This window comes from Callorhinus ursinus, unplaced genomic scaffold (assembly GCF_003265705.2).
Source record: "Callorhinus ursinus isolate GAN/ISIS: 27379988/994484 unplaced genomic scaffold, GSC_fseal_2.0 scaffold31, whole genome shotgun sequence".
In the NCBI taxonomy this organism is placed as follows: domain Eukaryota; kingdom Metazoa; phylum Chordata; class Mammalia; order Carnivora; family Otariidae; genus Callorhinus; species Callorhinus ursinus.
Genome location: NW_027397093.1, coordinates 2,250,670 through 2,268,691, shown reverse-complemented (window position 1 = coordinate 2,268,691; position 18,022 = coordinate 2,250,670). Strand labels below are relative to the sequence as shown.

General features: G+C 43.2%; 1 pseudogene; it reads left to right on the top strand.

The window, feature by feature from the left end:
- The first annotated feature begins 9,522 nt into the window (after positions 1-9,522).
- On the top strand, positions 9,523-10,252 carry LOC141370301 (translationally-controlled tumor protein-like; annotated as a pseudogene).
- Positions 10,253-18,022: the final 7,770 nt, after the last annotated feature.

Sequence of the window (18,022 nt, the reverse complement as noted above, 5' to 3'; positions counted from 1 at the left end):
CAAAGCAGGAAAGAATGTCCAATGGAAAAAAGACAGTCTCTTCAACAAATGGTGTTGGGAAAATTGGACAGCCACATGCAGAAGAATAAAACTGGACCATTTCCTTACACCACACACAAAAATAGACTGCAAATGGTTGAAAGACCTAAACGTGAGACAGGAGTCCATCAAAATCCTAAAGGAGAACACAGGCAGCAACCTCTTCGACCTCAGCCGCAGCAAGTTCTTCCTAGAAACATCGCCAAAGGCAAGGGAAGCAAGGGAAAAATGAACTATTGGGATTTCATCAAGATAAAAAACTTTTGCACAGCAAAAGAAACAGTCCACTAAACCAAACGACAACCGACAGAATGGGAGAAAATATTTGCAAATGACATATCAGATAGAGGGCTAGTATCCAAAATCTATAAAGAACTTATCAAACTCAACACCCAAAGAACAAATAATCCAGTCAAGAAATGGGCAGACGACATGAACAGACATTTTTCCAAAGAAGACATCCAAATGGCCAACAGGCACATGAAAAAGTGCTCAACATCGCTCGGCATCAGGGAAATCCAAATCAAAACCTCAATGAGATACCACCTCACACCCGTCAGAATGGCTAAAATTAACAAGTCAGGGAACGACAGATGTTGGCGGGGATGGACAAAGTGGAACCATCCTACACTGTTGGTGGGAATGCAAGCTGGTGCAACCACTCTGGAAAACAGTATGGAGGTCCCTCAAACAGTTGAAAATAGAGCTACCATACGATCCAGCCATTGCACTACTGGGTATTTATCCCCAAAGATAGGGATCTGAAGGGGTACGTGCACCCCAATGTTTATAGCAGCAATGTCCACAATAGCCAAACTGTGGAAAGAGCCAAGATGTCTATTGACAGATGAATGGATAAAGAAGTTGTGGTGTATATACACAATGGAATATTATGCAGCCATCCAAAGGAATGAGATCTTGTCATTTGCAACGACGTGGATGGAACTGGAGGGTGTTATGCTGAGTGAAATAAGTCAATCAGAGAAAGACATGTATCATATGACCTCACTGATATGAGTACTTCTAATCTCAGGAAATAAACTGAGTGTTGCTGGAGTGGTGGGGGTTGGGAGGGATGGGGTCGCTGGGTGATAGACATTGGGCAGGGTATGTGCTATGGTGAGCGCTGTGAATTGTGCAAGACTGTTGAATCACAGATCTGTACTTCTGCACAAATAATGCAACATATGTTAAGAAAAAAGAAAAAGAAGAAGGTAGCAGGAGGGGAAGAATGAAGGGGAGTAAGTCGGAGGGGGAGACGAACCATGAGAGACAATGGACTCCGAAAAACAAACTGAGGGTTCTAGAGGGGAGGAGGATGGGGGGATCGGTTAGCCTGGTGATGGGTATTAAAGAGGGCACGTTCTGCATGGAGCACTGGGTGTTACGCACAAACAATGAATCATGGAACACTACATCAAAAACTAATGATGTAATATATGGTGATTAACATAACAATAAAAAATAAAAAAATATATATATCCAGAATCTGGACACTTCTTACCATCTGCACTGCTAACTCTTTGGACCAAATCCCCATTAAAATCTCATTGTGAGATAGCCAATGGTCTCCATGCTTGTCTCCCTTTTTTACCCTCCCCCCACCACATAGTCTACTCTCAACACAGCAGTCTGGGTACATCTTTAAAACTTTAAGTCATATAATGCCATTTTGGTGCTGAAAATCCTGAATGCCTCCCCATTTCATTCAATGTCAGTTTCCAAGTTCTTGCCATGGGCTACAAGGCCTGGCATGATCAATGTTTCCTATGAGTCTGTGAACAAGGATGAGTGCCCTGCATGATACAACAATGAGCACTTCTCTCTATTGTCATCTCAAACCCTGGAGGAACAGAGGCTTTCGTTGCTCCATTTCCAGTTCTCTGGGCCTATTGGTGACTCTGGACAGATTCAAAGAGACTGGAAACAGTGTCGACTGTAAAAGGAATTTAGGACTAAGAGGGATGCCTATTTCCCAATTTCATTCCTGGAAAATTACAAGAGAATCTGGTAACTGTTAAAGGGTCAAACCAGTGTATTAGTCAGGGTAGCTAAAACACACAGCCCCCGGTCTTAATATTTTAAAACCATAAAAGTTTATTTTGGACTCACATAAAATCTAGGGATTAGGGATGTTCTCATTATACTGGGTACACCATCTGCTAAGGCCCAGAGATTCTCTCCATCTGTGGTTTGAAGAAGGAAGAGGGAAACATGGAGGATGGCACAGAAGATTTTGGGCACTTGGCCTGGAAGTGGCATACATCACTTTATACCTACATTCTGCTGGCCAGAGCTGGTCATATGCTCCACCTAAGATACAAAAGAGCCTGAAAACATTTTCTTGTGCGCCCGGGAAGAGGAAAGTTTGATGAGGATTTAGCCATGCTTCACCATGCCAGAGAGAGCTGGATCCTGGAACATGAGTTCAGTCTAAATGTTGAAAGTTCTAGGCAGAAGAGATTACATAACAGTATGGACCCCAGAGAAATCAAGACATATTTTGGGATTTGAAAGATGTTTTTTATTGTTTGTTGGGTTTTTTGTTTGTTTTGTTTTTACTTGAGAATAGGGCATTTGTGGGAGAATGTCAAGAGTGAACACTTGAGAGGTAGGAGGGACTTAGACAAACTGGGGCCTTCCTTCCTAGCCATGCTAGGCTGCTTGGATTTTGTCTTAAAGGGAGAGAGGCCATGAGAAAACTTTATATAAAGGATTTTCATATCTAGATTGGCAGTTTGAAAAGTCATTATGTAACAGAGGGCAAGACTAGAGGCAAGGATCCCGGTCAGGAGGCTGTTTCTTCCAGTATTCCCTATCTCAAGAATTCTCAAACTGAACTCACACTAGGGGCTATGTTTCAGAACTTAGGTCAGTATTCATATACATCTGTACACATGTATATAAGACAATTGATGACATTTTATACTTAGTCTATTTCATTTAAACAAGTAGTGGTTGCCACTTACTTGATTGAATTATCTGCCTTCTAAGAAGGTCTCAGCACACATTTGGAAACCATTGCCCTGTCTCACTGAAAGACAACACGGTAAAGATAGTCCCCAGACCCAATCTGGGTGTCATGTGAGATCCCTGATTTGACCTTAACACCCTCACAGTTCATTAGCCACATTATTTCTGGCCTATTTCTTAAATATTCCTCACCCAATTGCCACTGTTTGAAATGAATGGTTTGCCACATGGGGATCCCCCAGGCTCTCTAAGACCTTGTTTTGGAGTCCACAGGGTCACAGACATTTTCATATTTTTATAACAACACTAAGACGTTATTTTCCTTTTTCACATCTATTCTTTCATAGGCACATAGTGGAGTTTTCCAGAAGTTACATGATAAGTGATGACATCAGTTGTTCTGATGCTTATGTTTTTAGTTTTCATTTCTTATATGTTAAACAATGATAGCTGGGACCCTCCTCATCAAAACCACAATAAGTGTTAAGAGGGCAATGGGGTCCTGAGACCAAGGAGCTTAATCCTTGGTTTAGACCCTTATGATTCTGTATTCTCTTACCGCTAATAATAACTGGACATGATTTTGTGGCCTTAGGCATCTCTAAACAAATACTCTTGCTAGATTATCTGGTCTTGTATTTCATCAGTAGGATTCTCGTGTCTGATTATCCAGAAGCATGTCTGTGCTGTGATTTGTGGAGCTCTAATACCTAATCTGTCCTTGATCCTCAGCCTTTTGTACCAATTTTAAAACATCAGGGCTCCATTTTTTAGGCTTCTAAATGTTGGAGTATGCTTTTGACCCTGTGACATAGTATATATATATATTATATATATAGTCTACATATATACTATATATGTATGTGTGTATATATGTATATATATACACTATATATGTATGTGTATATTTATTTATATATATATTTGCCTCTGCCCAGGGGATACAGAGCTCCTAAAAGTTGATACAGAACTCCTAAAACCCTTGTGATTTCTTGAGTGATAAATATTATAGGAACATTTTACACAGAGCTTCTACATCTCTTGGAGTTTCCCGCGTAACAGGAGCATCTTTATTCCAACAAGTGACTGGGTGGGCTCCTGAATAGCTTCAGAATGGGAGCTGGTTACTGGAAACACCAAGCCATGATTAGAAGCTTAAAACTTTTAACCCACCTCCATTCTCCAGTTGAGGAGAGGGGCTGGAGATTGAGTTAATAAACCATCATGCCTCCATAAAAAATCCTAAACTTCTGTTTGAAGAGCATCTGAATTGGTGAATACCTCCATGTGCTGGGAGAGTGGCATATCCAACTTCATGGGGACAGAAGCTCCTGTGCTGGGGGCCCTTCTGGAGCTCACCCTATATACCTCTTCATCGGGCTAGTCATTTGTATCCTTTCTAACCAACTGGCAAGTACAGTGTTTTCCTAGGTTCTCTGAGCTATTATAACAAATTATTGAATCTGAGAACCTTTGATTAACAGCTAAGTTGGACAGAAGTGTGGGTGCCCAATATGTGTGACTAGCCTCGGAAGTGGGAGGCAGTCTTGTGGCACTGAGCCCTTAATCTGTGAGGTTTGCATGAACTCCAGGTAGTTAGGGTCAGAAATGAATTAAATTGTAGGACAGTCTGTTGGTGTGTGCAGAGAGTTAGAGAATTGCTTTGTGTGGAAAACCCACATATTTATTGTCAGAAGTGCTGTGAGAGACATGTTGTTTTAGACCCCGTTGCTACTCTGCAGGCTCATGCACTGGCCATCTCATCTAATCCAATGCCTTTAAATACTCTCTGCAGCCTGACAGCTCAGGCCTCTGTGTCTCCACTTCTGACCTCGCTTCCAGACTCTGGATTTGAGACTGTTGTATCCAGCTGCCTGTTGCGCATCTCTGTTTGGATACTTAACATCTAACTCTTAATTAATATTTTTAAACCTTAACTTCTGATTTCTTCCATAGATGCTTCTCCCTCAAACTTCCTCATTTCAATAAAAAATCAATTGCCTTCTTTAAAGCCCTCAGACCAAATCCTTGACTTCCTCATTGACTCATCTCCTTGCTAATAAATCCAACTCAACAGCAAATTATGTTTGCTCTATCATCAATGCAGCAGCATTTCCTGTGGATTTACCTTACCTCCATTCATGCCCCTTAGACTTATCTACCATCCTCTTTTGTCTGGACTTTTGCAATGGTCTGCTGATGGATTTGCTTCTACCTTGCCCCTTGATATTTGAATCTCCAAACAGCTGATAGTTCTCTTTATAGAATTTTCTTAAAAAAAAAAAAAAGAAATCCCATTTTCAGTGGTACATGGTTTTGAAAAGACTTTTCCAGGACCACCTCCACTCTTCTTTGGACCTGGACCTCCAGGCTTTGTGTGGGAGAGATATAAACTGAGCCCTCATGCCCAGATAGGTTTGTCCCTGCTCCTTTTCAGGCAACTGACCTCAACTTAACCAAATCTTTCTTATTAAGGCCACGTTCTAGGGATGGTGCATGTTTTGGTGGAGTCTGGGCACTTTGGTGCTATCAAAGTCTACCATCAAAACCTAAAACATACAGTATACAAGATACCCCTGTTTTTTAGCTTCAAGATAACCTTGGCAGCGTAGACCAGTCAATGCCAGAGAAGACAGGTTCCTAGTGAAAGCATTAGGCTCCCTGGAGTGGGGGTTAGGGACAAAACCCAAAGGAAGTTGCATAATTCTTACATAAGGGGCTCTAGTCTACCTAGAGCTCATCACCTGAACTTCTTCATCTGATCCAGAGCCAAGAGCTCTCTCCAGTCTTGTTTCTCTCTAAGGCTGAGATAGAACAAGTGGTTCCCAATGTCAGGGGATATGTCCAATTAGATTAAGATGCAAATTAATTGAGAAGTCACACATGAGTCAGTGAATCAGAACTCATTACAGGGGCCATAGAGGCAGGACTCATGTACAAAAGAAGGGAAAAACAAAAGAACCAGGTATGTCAGTCCTTCCATAGGCCACAGGTGACCAAGTAGAAAACTGAGATGGGACCTCAGTCATAGGGAGGAGAGCGGGTTAAGACAGGGACTCAGCTGAACAAGGAACAAATGGGGCACAAGTCTCTAAGCAGGTGCAGATTAGAATAGTGTCAACTTCCAGCGTGACTTGATAGTGAAACCCTTAAGCCCTTTACTCTTCCACCCAATTAAGTGTTCAGGGTACCAGTAGATGGGAACTAGGGCTTGCAGCTGCCAGTTTCCTTCTTTTTGATGTCAGTCTTAGGCAGGCAGCCTCGAGGACAGAAGCCAAGAAAGAAAATGCCTCTTACTCACTTGCTCTGTGTCATGTCTGGTGTTTGTGCTGCACAAGCATTTTCTGATCAATTCCTTAATAGCCTGTTAGGGAGGAATTATTATCCCTATTTTAAAGGTGGGGAAATTGAGATTCAGTGACATCGATCAAATCATTCAGAGCCACGTAGCCAGTGAGCTATAGATTCCACGTTAACACCTGCTGTTTCTGATTCCACAGCCCGTGCGCTTAGTGATTACACTGCATTCCTACCCACCAGTGAGGCTAGAGGTACAGTCCCATCTAGGTAGCAGACAGCAGCTTGAGGTAGGGACAGCTGCTTTCCTCTGCATGTCCTTAGCATCTGGCACAGTATCTTGCAGGTGCTTAGTGAAAAAGCACCAAAGGAAACTGGACTCGTCTCATGTTATCTTCCAGATAATTAAAGAAAACACATGAGAGTAATTAGAGCTTCTGATACTTTGAGAATGCGTAATAGAAGTTGGTGTTTCCATTTTTACCAGTTGATTTTTACTTCATTGAACCCAGACTTTCACTGTTATCCTGCATTTTGCACTTTATGCATTGTACCATTATCTCCTTAGCAATACAACTCAGATTCTGTAAAACCACAAGCCTTGTTTTCACTATACCTAATATTTCCCTGAGCATCAGAGTCCATTATCATGGCTACCACATCACAGACACACGGCCCTGTTGTCAGAGTCTGTGTCCTTAAAGGCACAGGAGGACTTGGGGACAGGCCATATTTGAGTCTGCATTTTAATGTTCCTGATCATCCAGGAGGCACCTCTCTCCTTAGAGGAAGAAAAGGCGCACCCTAATGGAATCCCAGCATTAAAGAGAATGCTTTGTGTTGTGAAAAAGTGATTCACATGAAACACAGCATCTGAGCCTCAACTCAAGGGTGCTTGGAACCAACATAAGCTGTGCATTTCATTGGGCTGTGGGCACTGTGCCCTCTGTGAGAAGCTATTAAGCCATGATTTCTGCTTTGAGCACTGAGGATAGCCAATGACTTTACACCAATGCCTAGGTTCCCAGAACCTCTAGGATGCTCTCTGGGAAGAGAGGAATGAGGGGGCCATTCATGCCAACTCCTTTACCCCATTCCTTTTCACCCATGGCAGAGGCTATGAAAGATGGATGTCTTTTTCTCCCCCAGAAGAGTTTGAGGGTACCATGCTTTCTTTCCTGGTGGGCTCTACATTCTTTCATCCTCCTAACCTACAGACTCTCATTTATCCAAAGAGCAAGGCCTCTCTCTCCAAAAGCCAAGCCTCTCTACTGGTGGTGCTCAGAGTGTGGTCCTGGAGCCAACAGCATCCTGTGGAAACTTGTTAGAGATGCAAATTCTCAGCCTCTACCCTAGATAAATTCAGTCAGAAACCCTGGGGGTGGGGCCAGTAATCTGTGTTTTAACAAGCTCTTCAGGTAATTCTGATGCACATTAAGCTTTGAGAAGCACTGTGTTAAGTCCTGGAAAAAGCTCATTTTGATGTATTGAGGACTTTACAATCAAGAGGGAGGCTGGCATTCAATTTTTGCTTCAAAATCTCTCTTCACCACCCTCCCTATGCAGCATGGTCAAATCCAGTGTTCAAACCTCTTCAGTTCTCCAGAGTTTGTACACTGAGCCCTTGCCCTGGATGCTCCATCATTGTGTTTCTTTGCAAAGAATGTTCTTATTGAAGGTGAACTCTGATGCCTCTTCACTCTACTGAGAGGTGTTTGGTGGAGTATAAATAAGGATTAGTCTTTAATACGGGATGTGGGGAATTAGTCTAGGCATGGGGGCAGGAGTTAAAGTAGCCACAAAGAGGTGAGGAGGGAAAATGGTCCAGTTGGTGGACCATTTGCTTAAGGATAGTGGGTAAATGCACATTCAGGATTAGCGTGAGGCTGGTTGTGAAGCAGGTCAGTGCAGCCACCTGCGACGGGGAGAAGTAATGTTGCTAGTGCTCGAGGTGTCTGGGCTCCTGGAGCAGAATGACCCAGGGCAAAGGGCCATGATGAGGACCATTCCTGACGATGGTACCTCACGGAAGGCAACAAGGAGTTTGTGCAGAGGTGGCTGTCACAGGAAGAGGGAGGCACTAGCTGAGAGGTGAAAGCAATGGGGAAGGTGCCAGCACACAGAGCCGCAGCACCTATGAGGCACTCTGCCAAAGGCTCTATCAAGGAGCAGTTGCCAAGCCTCTGCTTCCTGTTAGGTGTTCTGTTGGAGGTGGATGTGACCTGCGCCATGTCAGGGGGTGGGAAGTCTCTTTGTGGACAGATGGAGGGAGGTGCCAAGATTCTAGCAGGGAAGGGTGAGTGCTTCCGCAGACACAATGGATGTGTTAGTACTGAATTGAGGAAGAGAAAATATTCAGTCCATGACCAGGAGCTCCATACTTGCCATGTGCCAGGCAATATGCCTTTTTAGGGCCTAGGAACAAAGAGCTGTATCTCTAATTTCTCTTTGTAGTTCTAACAAGCCTATCTCTTTTTTCCCACTCTCTCCTAATGCATGAGTCAGGTCTTGTTAGTGTCTGTAGATTGCTGTAGTATGAGGTACCTCGTGTCAAGCTGAGGTTTCCGTAGAAACAGATAGAGACCTTGCTTTCTGGAGTCTTGCAGAGAGTATTTCTGGCAATTTATCAGGAATGGCAGTATGTTCTTTTGGGCAAGGTATTTGCACTCCTTGGAGGAAAAGCATGATAAACAAAACATTATCCTAGAACAGAGCTGTTCTGTTTTAGTTTTTATTTTTTTCCTTCTCCACCATGTCTGGCTTTGCCAAGCCACCTTCAAGTGCTTTCTGAGCATCTCTGGCTAAGACCTGTTGTACTCCAGCTGGCCTCCATCCAGTTCTGGGGCTGTCGAGCCTCCTCCCGACATGGTGCAGAGGGGGTCTGAGAAGGGAGAGTAAGGGAAAGTGAGAAGAAAAGAGCAAGATAAAGGGCATTCATTGCAACAGATCGAGGGAATGGGGGGCAGCAGTTTCAGTCAGATAAAGCGGTTGGTTGTGCGCTTGAAAATTTTGGTAGTTGGGGGTCAACTTGTAATTCCATATATGCTACAAAACCTTGGGGAAGTTTGAATTTTGATCGCAATATTTAGGCAGTGGCCATGATTGTGATCTGAAGACAACCAGATTTTAGAATAAAGGGAAGATCAAAAGGTAATCAATCCTTTTCCGCCCTCCCCCGTCCGAGTGCCACTCCGGGGGCGCTGCGCTCGCTCAGAGCTTCCGGCTTCTGCTAAGGTAGTGCCGCCGTCGTCTCTCTCCAGCCGTCCTCATGATCATCTACCGGGACCTCATCAGCCATGATGAGATGTTCTCCGACATCTACAAGATCCGGGAGATCGCGGACGGGCTGTGCCTGGAAGTGGAGGGGAAGATGGTCAGTAGGACAGAGGGTAACATTGATGACTCACTCTTTGGTGGAAATGCTTCCACTGAAGCCTCGGAGGGCAAGGTACCGAAAGCACAGTAATCACTGGTGTTGATATTGTCATGAACCATCACTTGCAGGAAACCAGCTTCACAAAAGAAGCCTACAAGAAGTACATCAAAGGTTACATGAAATCAATCAAAGGCAAACTTGAAGAACAGAGGCCAGAAAGAGTAAAGCCTTTTATGACAGGGGCTGCAGAACAAATCAAGCACATCCTTGCTAATTTCAAAAACTACCAGCTCTTTATTGGTGAAAACATGAATCCAGATGGCATGGTTGCTCTGCTGGGCTACCGTGAGGATGGTGTGACCCCATATATGATTTTCTTTAAGGATGGTTTAGAAATGGAGAAATGTTAACGAATTCGGCCATGACTTTGGATGTGTCACCTGTTGCCGTAACGGGCTGCTCCTCTTCATCCACACGACACCAGGATTTAGACAGATGGGACTGATGGTATCTTGAGCACTTCATTTGTTTTGACCCTGATTTATATGGAGCAGAGGCATCGTTTTTAAGACAAAAACATGTCATGTAGTTTGTCCAAAAATAAAATGCATTTAAACTCATTTGAGAGAATGCCTCTTAGTTTAACACATATTTAAATCTATCCAGTGTAGTGTCCTGGAGAAGCTAGAGCCTGGCCGTAGACTACTGCTAGAAAGCATAAGACTGCCTGCAGATAACTTCTACAGTGCAAAACTACTTCTGGGACTGGAATATAAAAAACAAGAATCCAAAAGTCTTAATTCTGAGTTCAAGTAAAGAGGAAAGACCATGCTCATAGCTGGGCCAACATTTGAAGTGGATTCCTAACACATTTCATCACCTACCAACGGAAGTAGTTAACTCTGGAGGAGATTACCAAAAGAATAAAAAGAAACTAATGACAGTTGGAAAAAAAAAAAAAGGTAATCAATCAAAATTCCATAATGGCCACATCAGAAGGGCTTAAAGAGAGGATATTAAATTAGACTTGAGATCAGTAATAAAGCATTGGGAGTATTCTTTAATAAGAACAAGTCTGAAGTCAGCAGATATTCCAAACTGCTTTGGCCTTTATGCTCACCCCTTTGTCCCTGTGGACAGTCTGAACAGCCCACATTTTGTTATCTATTGGTGGTGCCACATGGTGATAATCCACAGCCTCTTTTATTTTAGAGCACATTTAGAGGCTCCATTTGTGATGCAAACAGAGCTAGATTGTTAGTCCTGGGATTCTTTCCCATCCCTTTATTTAATGTGTGGGGTTCATATAAGCTTACTGTTTATTTAAATCTCTAATGTGTGGCTTCTGGACATTGTGAAGGACATACCTGAATCTGAGTGATGCCCTAGTAAGGAATCCCCAGATGCACTGGGAATCTGTGGATTTTTTTCTTTCTTTTCTTTCTTTTTTTTTTTTTTTTAGATTTTATTATTTATTTATTTGACAGAGAGAGACACAGCGGAAGAGGGAACACAAGCCGGGGGAGTGGGAGAGGGAGAAGCAGGCTTCCCACCGACCAGAGAACCCGATGCGGGACTCAATCCCAGGACCCTGGGATCAGGACCTGCACCAAAGGCAGACGCTTAAGGACTGAACCACCCAGGCACCCCTGTGGATTTTTTTCTAAAACTGATGGGTGACTTCTGTAGGTTATAAGGGGCCTCCAGTAGGTTATTATCATGTCAGAAAACTCCCTCAGACCAATGTCTCTTAATCAATCAATGCTTTCTTGGCTCACTCTACCCACCTCATCTACTGATGACCCTGCTCCGTATTGTGGGATGTGCATCATTTGGGAGTTGTGAGGGACTAAACTTGGAAGGGATTTTAAAAGATGATGCAACATGGAAACACAGCTTAAGTATCATCATTTGTAAAAGACGGTGTTTACATCAGGGATGAAATGTCACACTGCATATACAGCTGTATTTACAGAGGGTTCTGCAAGGTCAGTGAAACTACCCAAGACTTTGGGAGGCAAACAGTTCTTTATCCTCCATAGGTTATCTGAGGGACCCCCAGAGCCACAGATAGTGCAAAACCTGAACAATACTGATGATACAATAAAACATGACCTTTAAGAAAGAAGGGATAACTTTGTTTTATACTGTTTTCCAAGAGAATGGTGGGTGGTTTTAAGACTCGGCTTGCGTGAGCAATGTCCGCAATAGCCAAACTGTGGAAAGAGCCAAAATGTCCATTGACAGATGAATGGATAAAGAAGATATGATATATATACACAATGGAATATTATGCAGCCATCAAAAGGAATGAGATCTTGCCATTTGCAACAATGTGGATGGAACTGGAGGGTGTTATGCTGAGTGACATAAGTCAGTCAGAGAAAGACATGTATCCTATGACCTCACTGATATGAGGAATTCTTTTTTTTATTTTTTTATTGTTATGTTAATCACCATATATTACATCATTAGTTTTTGATGCAGTGTTCCATGATTCATTGTTTGTTCATAACACCCAGTGCTCCATGCAGAACGTGCCCTCCTGATATGAGGAATTCTTAATCTCAGGAAACAAACTGAGGGTTGCTGGAGTGGTGGGGGGTGGGAGGGATGGGGTGGCTGGGTGATAGACATTGGGTAGGGTATGTGCTATGGTGAGTGCTGTGAATTGTGCAAGACTGTTGAATCACAGATTTGTCCTTCTGGAACAAATAATGCAACATATGTTAAGAAAAAAGAAAAAGAAGAAGATAGCAGGAGGGGAAGAATGAAGGGGAGTAAGTCGGAGGGGGAGACGAACCATGAGAGACGATGGACTCTGAAAAACAAACTGAGGGTTCTAGAGGGGAGGAGGGTGGGGGGATGGGTTAGCCTGGTGATGGGTATTAAAGAGAGCACATTCTGCATGGAGCACTGGGTGTTATGCACAAACAACGAATCATGGAACACTACATCCAAAACTAATGATGTAATGTATGGTGATTAACATAACAATAAAAAAAAAAGACTGGGCTGCATGTTCTTTGACAGTCATCCCATAGAGATGGGTATACGTCCCTTGCCTTGAATCTGGATGGGCTTCTGAATGCTTCAGCCAAGAAGGTATGGCAGAAGACATTCTGTGTGACTTCTGAGGTTAGGTCATGATGGCCATGAAGCTTCTGCCTCATTTTCTAGATCATTCACTATTGTAGCCCTAAGTCACCGTGTAATGATTTCAGCTATTCTTAGGCTGCTGTGATGAAGAGGTCACTGGTAGGTACTCTGAGCCAACCTTCTAGACCTCTGAGTGAAGAAGTCTTCAGATAATAGCAGTCCAGACATTTGAATCAATTCCATCCATTCAAGTCTTCCCAGCAAGAAATCGGAGGGGGAGATGAACCATGAGAGACGATGCACTCTGAAAAACAAACTGAGGGTTCTAGAGGGGAGGGGGTGGGAAGATGGGTTAGCCCGATGATGGGTATTAAAGAGAGTACATTCTGCATGGAGCACTGGGTGTTACACACAATGAATCATGGATCACTGTATCAAAAACTAATGATGAAACGTATGGTGATTAACATAACATAATAAAAAAAACAAAACAAAACAAAACAAAACAAAACAAAAACAAGTCTTCCCAGCAGGACCCCAGGCATTATGGAGCAGAGACTGTTCTTCCTGATCCAAATATCTCACCCGCAGACTCTGAGAGCATAGTAAAATGGTCATTGTCTTATGCCACTAAATTTTATTTTTTATTTATTTATTTTTAAAAATGTTTTATTTATTTATTCATGAGAGTCAGAGAGAGAGAAAGAGGCAGAGGCAGAGGGAGAAGCAGGCTCCCCGCCTAGCAGGGAGCCCGATGTGGGGCTCGATCCCAGGATCCTGGGATCATGACCTGAGCCAAAGGCAGATGCTTAACCATCTGAGCCACCGAGGTGCCCCTGCCACTAAATTTTAGAGGAGGTTGTGGTGCAGCAGTAGATGACCAGAATAGTAGGTTAAGTTGGAATTTGCCCAACATCACCAGCTGTATGCTGCACAATTCTTGTTCTCTGTTTGGGAGAATAAGGCAAAGTAAAGTATTTCCAGTCACTTGGAATAGAGGTGAAGTAAATAAATGCCTTAATTATGGATAAGCATGCTTTCACTCAGAGGCAACCATGTGTCCCTTAGGGGGACTATCCCCAGGGAATTACGAAGCTGGGAACTAGTCATCAGGACAGGAGCTGACCAACTGGCCTCTCCCTAGAAGAACTGTGTACCTATTAACATTCATGGCTTCATTGGAGAACATCAAGCTGTTCCCCGTGTCCCTTGCTTTGGCAGAGGTAGTTGGTGTATTAGTGTCTGAAAGGGAAAAACAGAAGACCACATTTTATAAAGGAGGTTTAAATTGGTTATGAGGTTGTAACAATTATCTATGACCACAGTAATACTGTCCACCATGCTCCCCTACAAATATCTGATGGCGTAATACAAAAGCATACATTCATCTCATCAGTCTAGGCCTAGGGACACAAAAGAGAAGTAGTGAGAACACCAGAACTGTCCCAGTAGCTTGGAGAGGGGTGTCTGTGAGGCTGCTACTTGATCTGGGCAGGGGGTTGCCATGCTGCTGGTGTGCAGAATTATGGTGGGGTACCCTGCTCCAGTGCTCCAACCACCAAGAGGGAGCAGCAGCAGCTGCTGAAGGCACCACTGATAGTGGCTAGAGCAGGAAGAATCCCCTCTTCCCTCCACCTCCCTTCTAGTCTCCTACCCCTGCCTCCCATTAGCCAAAGCTACAAGGAAGACTGTAGACAAGGAATCCTGGGAAGTGTAGTTTGTAGGCTTCCACCTCTAGACTCACAGAATGGATGAGGGATGGTCTTAGAGATGAGAAACAGTAAGTACCTAACTGATGCTGTTGGAAATCTTAATCCCTGGGATCATCAAGAAAATCCTCCAAAATACTGTCCACATATCACAATAAGTTAGGATTTTTTTTTTTGGTTGAAAATCAAAACAATCTGAATCCAAACTAACTTAAGCAAAAGGTAAATTTTAATCTAAGTGAAGAGTTTAGGCAAAGGATCAAACAATGTCATCAGGATCTAATTTCTCACCATCTCCTATTCTTTTCTTTACTTTTTCATTCTTTGGCAGGATCTCATAATATGGCAGCAAGATTTCTCCCAGCAGTTATAGTGTGGTCTTGTTAGAGCTGTAAGAATGACAGAAGAGGGATCTTTCTTTCTCTTTCACTTACTTCACTCAACATCTAAAACCCTTTTTTTTTTAAATTTTTTGTGGGGACCACAGATTTCCTGGGGGCTCCGCAGATAGCATCACACCACAGGGGTCTGGTTACTCAGTACACACAAGGTGGTCTCCACCCACAGCTGGGGCCCAGAGGTGGTTTGGTGCAGTCTCCTGCCTTGTGGCCTATACCCAGCTGGATCCCTGCCTCCTGGGCAGCTGAGGGAGGGGGCTGTTGGTGGTGGGTCCCAGTCCTAGAAAGAGGAAGGAGGCAGGGTGTCTGGGGCAGGCTGGGGGCCAGGAGGAGCTCACATGTCCTCACTGCAGAGATGGCAGCCTCAGCAGCTGCATCACCACCAGCATCTGACTGGTCTGTCAGATCTCGCCAGCTGGGGACATCTCATCCACGACTGTGTAAACCTTGTAGAAGTAGAACACCAGCCCTCAGACATTGTGGAGATACTCATTTAAGATTTCCACAAAGTTGTGGATGGCTTCCAGTAGGCCAGGTTGTTGTCAATGATGTCCATGGAGACACGGGTCAGCTCTGATTGGTTCTAACACATTATGGTCAGATGGTGCTAGGTTCAACCACATTTGGCTTGGGTTCAAGGACTGGCGGAAATGTCAACCTGGACTCAGTCCAGGTATGCTTTACTTTGCTTTACTTCCAAAGCATCAAATAAGCAGACAAAAATCACACATATAGATAAGAGGAGGATGTGAGTGTGTGGATGAGGTTCCTGTTTTGCTTGAAGGCAGGTCCCAAGTCTTAGCAACCCTAGGGAGGAGGAGATGTTCACTAGGTCAGACGATCACATGTCTTTTACTCACCTAGCCACTTCAGGACCCAGAAGTAACTTCTACTATAATCCAAGGCAAGAATTATATTACTCGGCAAGCAATGATCCAAGCATAATATCAAGACCTTCAAATTCTTGCTGTAGTAGCACTCAAGTAGCCTCCTCTTGGCTTTGGCAGAGTCTAGGGAGTTTCTATTCATATACTTAGGGTCTTTCCATGATCTTGCCTGACCATGGTTTACCACACTCCTCCACTTCTGACTTTGATATCATAACTATATGGATGCCATGCCCATTCTTGGACCTGAAGTGAGATCAGCACAACCCAATATATAGTCAAAGGCAAGGGAAAGGATGATTTTACAAAAGAACACACTTGGTGCTCTTTTCGGAAGCAGAGAGAATGGGTACTGTGGAGGCTAAAGCAGTATATGTCTACTAGAATGATTTGCTCTTATTCTGGGTACAGGAGCCCCTGAGCCCAAGTCCCTGCCTGTCCTCAACAATTTGGGCTCTGGGAAAGGACAAACCTTCCATACTCTCTCCAACTCTGGCTGTTATTTTTCAATACCCGGCATAATTTATCCTTTTTCAGTTGCCACATACGAATTGAGCATCACTGTCAAAACACCTCTGAAAACTCTGCCTGTATCTCTAGCTATTGTCCCTCTACATTTGGCAGCTGTCCCCTCTCCTTCAGTATATACTGACTTAGCAATGCTATTCTGAGTGTAAGGAGGCTTTTCCAGGTTGGTTTCCTTTCTAGCAATGTTCTGAGTTCCTTCCAACTTCTGTGTTTTCCAAGATGCAATGCATTCTGTTTCTCTGCAGTTGGGGAGTTCCCTCTAGCCAAGAATTACATTTTGTTAAATCGTCCCTTCCAAATGTTTTCTCTACAACCACTGTAATGAACTGACAGATGGGTGTCTAATCTTCAGAAAGTATAATGAAGATTTATTTTCTAAACTGTTAGGACAAGCCAAGGTTATCATACAAAAAAACTAACACACTGCAAATTATGCTCAATTCAACCAAAAGTGGCAATTTCATTGGCTATGGCTTTCCCCACTGAATCATGTTGGTAATATAGATATATTTGTACATCCAGAGCTTAGATCATCATGTTGATTGCCTTGCTGATAAACACTAATTTTTTAGAGGACTGGAACTTTCATGAATTCCCTCAATCTTACCATATTCAGGATAACATTTTACACATGTTAACTCAGCATGGGTAATGGTTCTGGTGTTTGGTGACTCTGTGTCCTTCAGAAAGGAATGACCTTGGGTATCTCATTTGGGCAACTTGAAGAAAGATCCCCAGACCTACAAGATCATCAATGTGCAGCTACTAAATTTAGGTTCACTTTATGCCTGTCCATGGACAATGAACTTCTTAGAAATATTACTAAGAGATATCATACAAGATGAACAAATTGAATCTGTCACAAGAATCTCCCAATTTTCTAGAATCCAGCATAACCTGTTACCATCACTGGTAACTGACCACTGAGCCACCTGACTTTCTAGAGGACTCCATTCTCTTACTCAGAATGCAGCTTCCTCCCCTGTTCTTCTGCTAAAGGGTTGTTGCTTAGGAGTTTTCTCACAGGTTGAATCCAACTGTATTCCTATAGATTGCTTCTTTCTCTCTTTTGAAATAGTAAAGGCATATATAATGCAAATTAATACCCCCATAAAACAATTGGCCTCTCTCCATCCAAAATCAACACAGAAGCTGCAGGCCACTTCTCAGTGGCCAACAATTCACACTGACTGCTCTGGTGGGTGAATTGGCTCTACACCCAAAGTGAACAGTGCAAGCAAACCATAAAAAATAAAATGTACTAAACCACCAACTGACATTATGGAAATAAGACACTGGCTGGCCAAAAACCGCAGTGTATCAATTAGCAGGATCTTAGGATTTGGCAGAGAGAACTCTTGGTTCTGGAAACAGAATGCTGCATGTTTTATGCAGGCATATAACATTTCCCTTGTATTCAAAGAAGGCAATCACCTGCAGCACATCCTGGGAAAGCTGAGATTATGGTGTTAAAGTTTGCATCAACTCAGTCTGAAGCTTCCATCAATTAAGCTTGGTTGATACAGTGACTGCTATAATCACCTAATGGATTTGTCCTTCTGCTTTTCTCTCCATAGGTCTCTGTAGAAATTTCAAGGACACAACTTTGTGTCCATCTGGTGGAAGGGGAGATGTAGGAAATCAGGATTGCCTGATAATTTCAAATGAGACTTCACACGATGGCTGAACCTTGGTGGGGGTCCTCAACGCAAAGGG